This window comes from Barbus barbus (genome assembly GCF_936440315.1).
Source record: "Barbus barbus genome assembly, chromosome: 12".
Lineage (NCBI taxonomy): Eukaryota > Metazoa > Chordata > Actinopteri > Cypriniformes > Cyprinidae > Barbus > Barbus barbus.
The window spans coordinates 31,031,169-31,041,567 of record NC_136740.1 but is presented as its reverse complement, the minus strand read 5'-3'; positions in this window follow the sequence as shown (position 1 = coordinate 31,041,567).

The following is a 10,399-nucleotide window of genomic DNA, read 5'->3' as shown; positions in this document are numbered from 1 at the left end:
CGATAGCTGCTCGCATCTCAGCTTGTCTAACAGACATTTCTTGCAGGATGAAGGACCATCAGCTTCAACTCAGCCTTGCCAAGACAGAAATGTGAAGTGAAGTGAAGTGACATTCAGCCAAGTATGGTGACCCATACTCGGAACTCGTGCTCTGCATTTAACCCATCCAACGTGCACACACACAGCAGTGAACACACACACACCGTCAACACACACCCGGAGCAGTGGGCAGCCATTTTATGCTGCAGCGCCCGGGGAGCAGTTGGGGGTTCGGTGCCTTGCTCAAGGGCACCTCAGTCGTGGTATTGAGGGTGGAGAGAGCGCTGAACATTCACTCCCCCCACCTACAATTCCTGCCAGCCTGAGACTCGAACCCGTAACCTTCGGATTACAAGTCCGACTCTCTAACCATTAGGCCACGACTTCCCCACAAATGCTTGTGGTTCCATCAAACCCATCGTTTTATCACAATTTCACCATCCAGTTAGGCTCATCAACCATAACTCCTTCAAAAACAGCCAAAAATCTTGGCGTTATGATTGATGATCAGCTGACTTTCTCAGACTATGTTGCAAAAACTGCCCGATGCAGATTTTCTTTATTCAACATCAAGAAGATCAGGCCCTTTCTTTCAGAACATGCTTCACAACTCCTTGTTCAGGCTCTTGTTCTGTCCAGTCTGATCTATTGCAGTGCTCTCTTGGCAGGTCTTCCAGCCAATTCTATCAAACATTTACAATATATCCAGAACGCGGCAGCAAGATTAATCTTTAATGAGCCAAAAATAATGCATGTCACACCTCTGTTTATAAATTTGCACTGGCTACCAATAGCTGCTCGCATAAAATTCAAAGCATTAAGTTTGCCTACAAGACCACCACTGGCTCTGCACCTCTTTACCTAAATTCATTTCTTCAGACTTATGTGCCTCTAGAAGCTTGCACTCTGCAAATGAACATTGCTTTATTGGTCATCCCAAAGAGGCACAAAATCACTTTCATGGACTTTTAAATTAAGTGTTCCCTCCTGGTGGAATGACCTGCCCTACTCAATCCGAGCAGCTGAGTCCTTAGACATCTTCAAGAATAGACTAAAACACATCTCTTCCATCTTTATTTGACCCTCTAAGTCTAGCTTTCTCTTTTCTAATTCTATTCTTTAAAAAAAAAAAAAAAAAAAAAACTAACACTAGCTTTTCTAATCTTTTTGTATTTTACAATTAACAAAAGTAAAACTATTTATAATAAAATATAATGTAATAACATTTTTAAGTTAAAATTTAAATGTACTTAATTTTTTTTTTTTTAATACAATTTAAACTTAAACGAAACTATAAAACACTATAAAGCAGCCATCAGTGAGTTGGTCACTGGCCGGTTCTCTGAAGCTCACGGAGCTCCTGGATCAGTGAAGTGCACAAACCATTAAGAGCCAAAGCATTTGGAGGAGCTCTTGAGCGCTCGACTGAAACCCAGCAGACGGCTGAGGATATGAGAACGGTGGTGCTTTCCTTTCAGCGCTGCCAGGTTTCTGCAGATAGCTCTTTTCTCTCATGACAGTCCTGAAGCCTGAGGCACAAAGCCGTGTCAGGTGTGTGAGGCTGTCTGTGAGAGTCCCACTTCATTTACGGATGTTTAAGATCAAACCCAGCTGTTCAGATGGAGATCAGAGTTATCAATAATAAAACATACCATGGTTTTAACTTTAAAAGTCTATTTCAGCATTTTATTTCAGCTTGTTGCCAATGTAACATTTCTCATCTGAGTTAAAGTTCTAGCAATTTTGTTGTTTTTGTTCTTTTTTAAACATATTGTATTTTTTTTTAAGTTTTATTATTTAGTTTGTTATTTTAGTACTTCAACTTAAACTAATCTTATTTAAGCCTATATTATTTATTTATTTATTGTTTGTTTGTTTTATTTCAAGTAGGCCCTAATGAAAATTTTTGTAACAGTCAGGATTATTTTCCCTAAATTGTCTATTTATGCATGCTTTGGAAACATTATTAATAAAATTCCATTTAGAGGCACAGAAATGACACATTTGGGCCTCAATGAATGCCTTAAATAGCTTGTGAAGTCATTTTTACATAAACGCTTCCCATCTTCTCCTGACATCTGTTCCTGCATCTTGTTGGGATGCAGATGTGATGAGTCCAGAGCGCATATGAAGCACCGGTGACCCTGCAGTAAAACTGCAGCACTTAATTTGCATCTTTCTGTCGATATTTGTGACGCTCGGCGCCGGAGCTGATTCCTCCTGACAGCCTGCAGTGCTGCGCGACACGGGTGCGTCAGCTTGCATCAGTTACAAGCAAGTGATGAAATGAAAAGAAATGCTTTGCCATTCAAAGGAGCAGCGTGTTGTTAGGGTCAATATTCCCTCTAAATTAGGCACATGCGCAGATGCACTTCAGATGTTTGTGCCTAACTTTAGACTGCAATAGTTTTTCCTCAAGTTACCTCGAGGAAACAAAACAGAAAAATGTATCTTACTGACTGTTATGAACGATTTATCACCCCAAAATCCTAACGCTGTCAGCTATTAGCAATAAACATTCACTGAACATTGGAACAAAACAGTGAAAAAGAGAAGTTTATGAATCAGAGTTCACCTGCCATTTGTCATAAATCTCTTAAAAAGTGCTTTCAATGACTTAATTCGATGTGTCAGATTAATGTGCCAAATATTTATTTAAAAACGACAAATCGAGCGTTCAGCCTCAATTAAGAATGAATCAAAGGATGGTTTCAAAATGAAACTCTTGACAGAAAACTGACGAAGAACAAAAAATATACTTTCTGTTAAGAACCTTCTAGTGATTATTTTCAAGGTGAAATATGGATTGAAGCCCGTTTCCGCCACTTAATAAAAAAAAAAAATTACTTGTGACTTTTCCACCTTACATTTCCGAGTTTAAATCTCAGATTTTGGACATTACTGCAATTCTGAAGAGGACTGCGATATATTGGCTAAACTCAGAATTCTAACTTTTCTTAATTGCAATTCAAAGTTTAGGCCTACATGTTACAATTGTTTTTTTTTGTTTCGTTTTTCGCCACAGAAAAAAAATCTAATAAAAATAAGCCAGTTTCAACTTTTCTCACTTTTTAAGTGCAATTGTGTGTTTATAGGCTATTTTACAATTCCATTTTTTTGGGGCTATTTAAGTTATCTTACAATTCTGATTTTTTTCTCTCTCACAATTCTGCATTTATATTGCGCAATTCTGAGATAAAAAGTCCCAAAAATCAGTGAATTTGTTTTTGTTTTTAATTACTGTCAAAGGAAAGCCTTCAAATGGAAATCTAACGAAATTTAATTAATAACATATAAATAAACTGTTCTGTATTAAATTACAAAGTATGTAGGCTATTGGTGTAAAATTCCGTGCACACCTAAAATGACAACTAGATAACTAACAAAAACTACATTAGTGTCCACACCAGCAGATGATCAAAATCTAAGCGTTCTTTTAAAGCAGGATGGATTCTGATTGGCTGTCGGTGTTTTTATCTCTGTGCTGAGCCGCTTCAAGTGAACACACCTAATAACATTGTTCATCTGTGTAACGTTATTCACAGTTATAGTTGGTGTAGACTGCAAAATTATTTTAAATTAGGACAATTTTTAAAACTATCCACCTTTTTCCTCCCATAAAAATGGGCACGGCTATTTCTAAACTCTATGGTTCTATTTGCTTCCAGCTATTTTTAGTGTACAAAATTGATATTGAAAATGGGTGTGTCTTACCATGTTATTTTAATGTATTATCTTAATTATAAACACACTTTTTGCATTGCAAACAGTTTTACCATTTACTGCACTTTGTTATTCTCTTTATTTCTCTATAGCTAATAATCCGGAAGTCTCACCCATTACTTCTGCGTTGAAGAAAAAGGTAGATATCTTGATTGTTATTATTGTCCTTGGTGTGAACGGGCCTTTATTCATGAACCTCCCAATATAATACACACTGTCCTGTTCTGTCCAGTCAAAAAACAATTTGACAGTGCATGAAATAGGCTACCTGTCTGATGAAACGGTCCTGAAGGCCTGAAGTAAACAGTCTCATGTAGTAAAGTTCAGAGCTGCAGAAGTTAAAGCAGGTCATTACTGAATATGTGATTTATCAAAGCAGCAGAGACGCAATCAACAAGACGAACGTGAAGGTGGATGAAACATGAGAAAATCCCACACCTATCCATCAACTGAATGAAGATCCAAAACAAACACTGAATGAAGATGGAGAGGAACGTTTGAACAGATCAACATGAAGACTTCATGTGAAACATGAACTACAGTTCTTAATACTTTTATTCTTCAAGGATGCATTCATTTGATCAAATGTGACAGCAAAGACATTTATAGTGTTACAAAAGACTGTTCTTTGAACTTTGAAGCAAAGAATCCTGAAAAATTAAATGTATCAACGTTTCCACAAATATTTGGAAGCACAACTGTTTTCAACTTTGATAATAATTAGCATATTAGAATGATTTCTCTTGAAGTAAGTCGTGACGTATTGTCAAGTATGGTGACCCATACTCGAAATTGGTGCTCTGCGTTTAACCCATCCAAGTGCACACACACAGCAGTGAGTAGTGAACAAATCCACACACACACACACACACACACCGTGAACACACACCCGGAGCAGTGGGCAGCCATGCTGCAGCGCCCGGGGAGCAATTGGGGGTTCGGTGCCTTGCTCAAGGGCACCTCAGTCGTGGTATTGAGGGTGGAGAGAGCGCTGTACATTCACTCCCCCCACCTACAATCCCTGCCGGCCGGGGACTCGAACCTGCAACCTTTGGATTACGAGTCCGACTCTCTAACCATTAGGCCACGACTTCCCCTATAGAAGGATAGAAGGATCGTGTGAATAAATTACATTTTACAATATATTTACATAGAAAATAGTTATTTGAAATTGTAATATTATTTCATAATATTACTGTTTTTACTGTACTTTTTGATCATTTAAATGCATCTTGGGTGAGCATTTTCTTTCAAAAAAGTTTTTCAAGAAAATTTCAAGTTTCAAATTTATTTGTATAGCGCTTTTTACGATACAATTCGTTGCAAAGCAGCTCTACAGGAAATTAAGTTTCCACAATATATTTATATATTGCAGAACCTTAATATATTTAACTTATGGCTAAATTTGGTAATTCTGTATGTTGTCTGAGCGTTTGCATCCTCTGAGGTCCTCTGAGGGGTTGGCATTATCTTTTCTCAGGTGTTTGGTCATCTCAGATCATTTAAGGGTTGGATCCAGACTGAAGCTTCTGTCATTCCTAGTTACCACGGGATGTTAATCAACAGAGAAACAAATAGAGACATAATTAGCGTAGCTGCTGTTCCATCTAAGCAAAAATTATTTGTTCAACCCAAGCTAAAGAATAATAATAATGTACATTTGATCAGATATAACTGCAGTACAAGATTATAAGATGCATTATGTGAATGCTTGGCTAAAGAGATGTGTCTTTAATCTAGATTTAAACAGAGAGAGTGTATCTGAACCCCGAATGTTATCAGGAAGGCTATTCCAGAGTTTGGGAGCCAAATGTGAAAAAGCTCTACCTCCTTTAGTGGACTTTGCTATCCTAGGTACTACCAAAAGTCCAGAGTTTTGCGACCTTAGAGAGCGGGTTGGATTGTAGCGTGGGAGAAGACAAGTTAGGTACGCAGGAGCTAAACCATTTAGGGCCTTATAGGCAAGTAATAATATTTTGTAAATGATACGGAACTTAATAGGTAGCCAGTGCAGAGACTGTAAAATTGGGGTAATATGATCATATTTTCTTGACCTGGTAAGAACTCTAGCCGCTGCATTTTGGACTATCTGTAGCTTGTTTATTGAAGATGCAGGACAACCAGCTAGCAGTGCATTACAATAGTCCAGTCTAGAGGTCAGGAATGCATGAATAGCTTTTCTGCATCAGAAACAGGTAACATGTTTCGAAGCTTGGCAATGTTTCTAAGATGGAAGAATGCTGTTTTTGTAACATGGGAATTATGATTTTCAAGGACAAGTTGCTGTCTAAGATAACACCCAGATTTTTGACTTTAGAGGCCGTAACAGTGCATCCGTCTAGTTGCAAATTGTAATCCAAGAGATTCTGTGTAATATTTTTTGGTCCAATAAGTAATATCCCTGTCTTATCTGAATTTAGTAGGAAGAAATTGTTGGTCATCCAATCTTTTACATTTTTTACATAATCTATTAGCTTAGATAGTTTGGAAGTTTCATCTGGTCTTGTTGAGATATATAGTTGAGTATCATCAGCATAACAATGAAAACTAATCCGGTACTTTCTAATAATGTTACCAAGAGGCAACATGTATATTGAAAATAGCAGAGGACCTAGGACAGATCCTTGTGGTACTCCATACTTTACTGGTGATAATTGAGATGACTCCCCATTTAAATGAACAAAGTGGTAGCGATCGGACAGGTAGGATCTAAACCATCTTAAAGCCTGCCCTTGAATACCAGTATAGTTTTCGATCTATGAGTATATAATGGTCTATAGTGTCGAACGCAGCACTAAGATCAAGTAATACTAGCAATGAGATGCAGCCTTGGTCTGAAGCAAGAAGTAAGTCATTTGTAATTTTAACAAGTGCAGTTTCTGTACTATGGTGAGGCCTGAAACCTGACTGAAATTCTTCATAGACATAATGGTTTTGCAAGGAGCCCAATTGAGCAGACACAACTTTTTCTAAAATTTTAGACATAAACGGAAGATTTGAAATGGGTCTGTAATTTGCCAGTTCACTAGGATCTAGTTGTGGTTTCTTAATAAGAGGCTTAACCGCCAGCTTGAATGGTTTTGGGACGTGACCTAAAGATAACGATGAGTTAATAATTTTGAGAAGCGGTTCTTCTGCTACAGGTAACAACTCTTTCAGTAGTTTAGTGGGTACAGGATCTAATAAACACGTTGTTGGTTTAGATACACTGATAAGTTTATTTAGCTCTTCCTGTCCTATAGTTGTAAAGCACTGCAGTTTTTCTTTGGGTGCGATGAATGAAGCTGAAATACTAGACGCAGTAGAATCTACATTTGATATTGTATTTCTGATGTTATTTATTTTATCAGTAAAGAAATTCATAAAGTCATTACTATTAAACTGTGGGGGAATATTTAGATCGGGCGGTGTCTGTTTATTTGTTAATCTAGCCACTGTGCTAAATAAGAACCTTGGATTGTTTTAAGAACCCCAGTCTGACGAGGCTCATGTTTATAACAGTAGCTTGGTGGAGTAGACTCATTTAGACCAAAATATTCATTTGGTTTAAGCCAGGTTTCAGTCAGGCAGAGTACATCAAAATTATTATCTGTGATCATTTCATTTACAATAACTGCTTTGGGTGCGAGTGTCCGAGTGATCAAATGTTTAGGAGCCCAAACTTTCAAAAATGTTTTTTGTTCATTTATTTAGCTTTTTTCTGGTTTAATCACGAAGATTTTTTCTAGATCCTGCATTAAATTTATATTTTGACCTCGCTATTCGGGGAACAGACACAGTCTGTATAGATTGGACAATGCAAGTACTTCTATCTTTTAAGTGGGTAGAACAAAAGTCATCATAGTAGTTATTTGAGAATTGGCTTACTAGTCAGATGGAGCGTAGCCATTTAAGCAAGCAACAGTGAAACAATGGTAATGTGTGTGAATAGAGTATTAGCAATCACGCGGCCGATGCTAATGGACTATAAGCTAATAGCAGACTCGAGAAATCAAAATAAAACTAGTGTTAACAAGGCGCTCTGATTGGTTTGGTTTTAGAATGCTATAGGGGATATATTCATACATTATAGAAACAAAAATAATAGTGTATAAAATAGACAATAAAGAATCAACTTGATGGAGCTCAAACTCAAAACACGCAGTCACAAATCAGCTCATGATCCATGTTGCTCAAATTTTGGTATTCAAATATGTGTGTGCCAATTTGTATCTGTCCTGATTTTAGATTTACATAACTACATCTGTCCTGATTTTAGATTTACATAACTAATGAAAACTCAAACATGATTTTATTTACAAAATGCTTTAAAAAGAGAATTTATGAAATACATTATGATCCCAGTATGTCTGAGAAAATATATCATAGAGAATAATCAAAGTGAGGAAAGATCTCTGGAGAAACATGAGAGCACAAACAAACAGAAATCATGATTAAAACATGATTAAAACATGTTTCCAGACATTAAATGCACACAAGTAAAGGAGTTTAAAGGAATAATTCATCCAAAGAAAACAGCCATTACTCACCCTAATGTTGCTCCAAACCTGTATAGTCTCTGTGGAACATAAAATACATTTTGAAGTATCTTCAATTTACACTAACCATGACTCTCTCCAAATATACTGAAAAAGATATATATCAGACCATAAAAGCACCATAACAGTAATTCGTATGATTTGTGTGATGCATGAGGGTGAGTAAATAATGGCAGATCTTTATTTTAGGTGAACTATTCCCTTACACCAAGTGCGAGAGCTGTTCTAAAAATGAGAAAAACTCTTTTTCGTGACCCATTTTTTCCAACTAGCAGCCCTGAGAGAAAATTGAGAGGCGATGCTCAACAATCCATGAAACCGTACAGACACAATGTGAGAAGAAAGAGTGGAATAAGAAGCCACAGAGCATGACGGCTCAGGGACAATCGCAGGAAGAGACGGGAACAGTCCTGCATTATTCAGCTCCTATGCCGCTTTCCCTGGTCATTGCCACTGACAACAGGAACTAGAGGTGTGTGTGTGTGTGTGTGTGTGTGTGTGTGTGTGAGAACAACTGCACAGCAGCTTCACTTCAGGCATTTTATCATGCATTGCATAATGCAATTCAAAATTATATTACATAATGCATTTTAAAGATATTTGAAAATGCAGTAGAATGCATTCAGTCTGGCCTGCACTCTAAAATCAGTTGAATATTACACATTATAATACTTACTAATGATAGGAATATTTCACTCAAAATGAACATTTGCAGAAAATGTACTCGGGTCATGCAAGATGTAGATGAGTTTGTTTCTTCATCAGATTTGGAGAAATGTAGCATTGAATCTCTTGCTCAGCAATGGATGTTCTGCAGTGAATGGGTGCCGTCAGAATGAGAGTCAAAATAGCTGATAAAAACATCACAATAATCCACAATTAATCCACACCACTCAGTCCATCAGTGAACATCATGAGAAGACAAAAGATGCATGTTTGTAAGAAACAAATCCATCATTAAGACGCTTTTGGCTAAAATGCCAAAGTCCATAATCCATAATAACGTTTCCTCCAATTAAAAAATCCATCTCCTTTAGTCTCTCACATCAAAATTCAGCCACATATTTGTTTCGAGCTGTTTTGGCTTTCTAAACGCTGCTTGATCTGTGCAGATTTCTCTCCTGATTCACAGATGACTTTTTCACTGAAGGAAGCAATATTTTGTATACAGAACTCTTATTTTAGCAACAGTTGGATTGGTGGACTGATGGATTGGAGTGGTGTGGATTATTGTGATGTTTTTATCAGCTGTTTGGACTCTCATTCTGACGGCACCCATTCACTGCAGAACATCCATTGCTGAGCAAGTGATACAATGCTACATTTCTCCAACTCTGAAGAAGAAAAACTCATCTTGGATGGCCTGAGAACTTTCAGCAAATTCTCATTTTGGGCTGAACCATTCCTTTAAAAGGATAAGTCCTAAAGAATGAAAACTGTCATTATTTACAGACTGGTTCATGTGTCATATCTAATAATCATCCCAAAACAGCTGTGAAACTGACTTTTTATTGCTAATATTTTCCCTTATGCCTGTCCATGCTGTTGTTATTACCGTGAGTGATTCACACAAACCTCAAAGTGGGAAAATTGAACATTTATGTCACAGACTGATATCCAGAGAGGAGTCAAAAGAAACGCGTTTAACATGCAGCACAACAAATTAAAGGATTTATCTCTCCTTCTGCAGCTAAATCATCACATTTTGTATTGCATATTTTACTTGTAATAAGTTTCAAGCTTTGGGCCTGCAAAGCGTTATGAATCAGTATAATACAGGATGTGTGTTCATAATGAGTCCATAAATTACATTATTGGAGCAAGGAAGAATAATTTAGTGAACTTAACAAATATAATCGATCCAGACTCTTTCCCGTGATTGTGATGAACAAACGAGGGGAAGATTGATCAGCCCTGAGTGGAAATCAAAACTATTCACAAAAGTGCAATTAACATAACTAATATCAGCCCAGAGCTGAAGTTGATCTAATGACTGTACATGGCAATAAATTTACAGAAGTTTATGAAAGGTAGCATAACAAAACCCTGCCATTAATTTAGCTGGGCTAATTACTGGAAATGCGCTTATCCTGCTGACG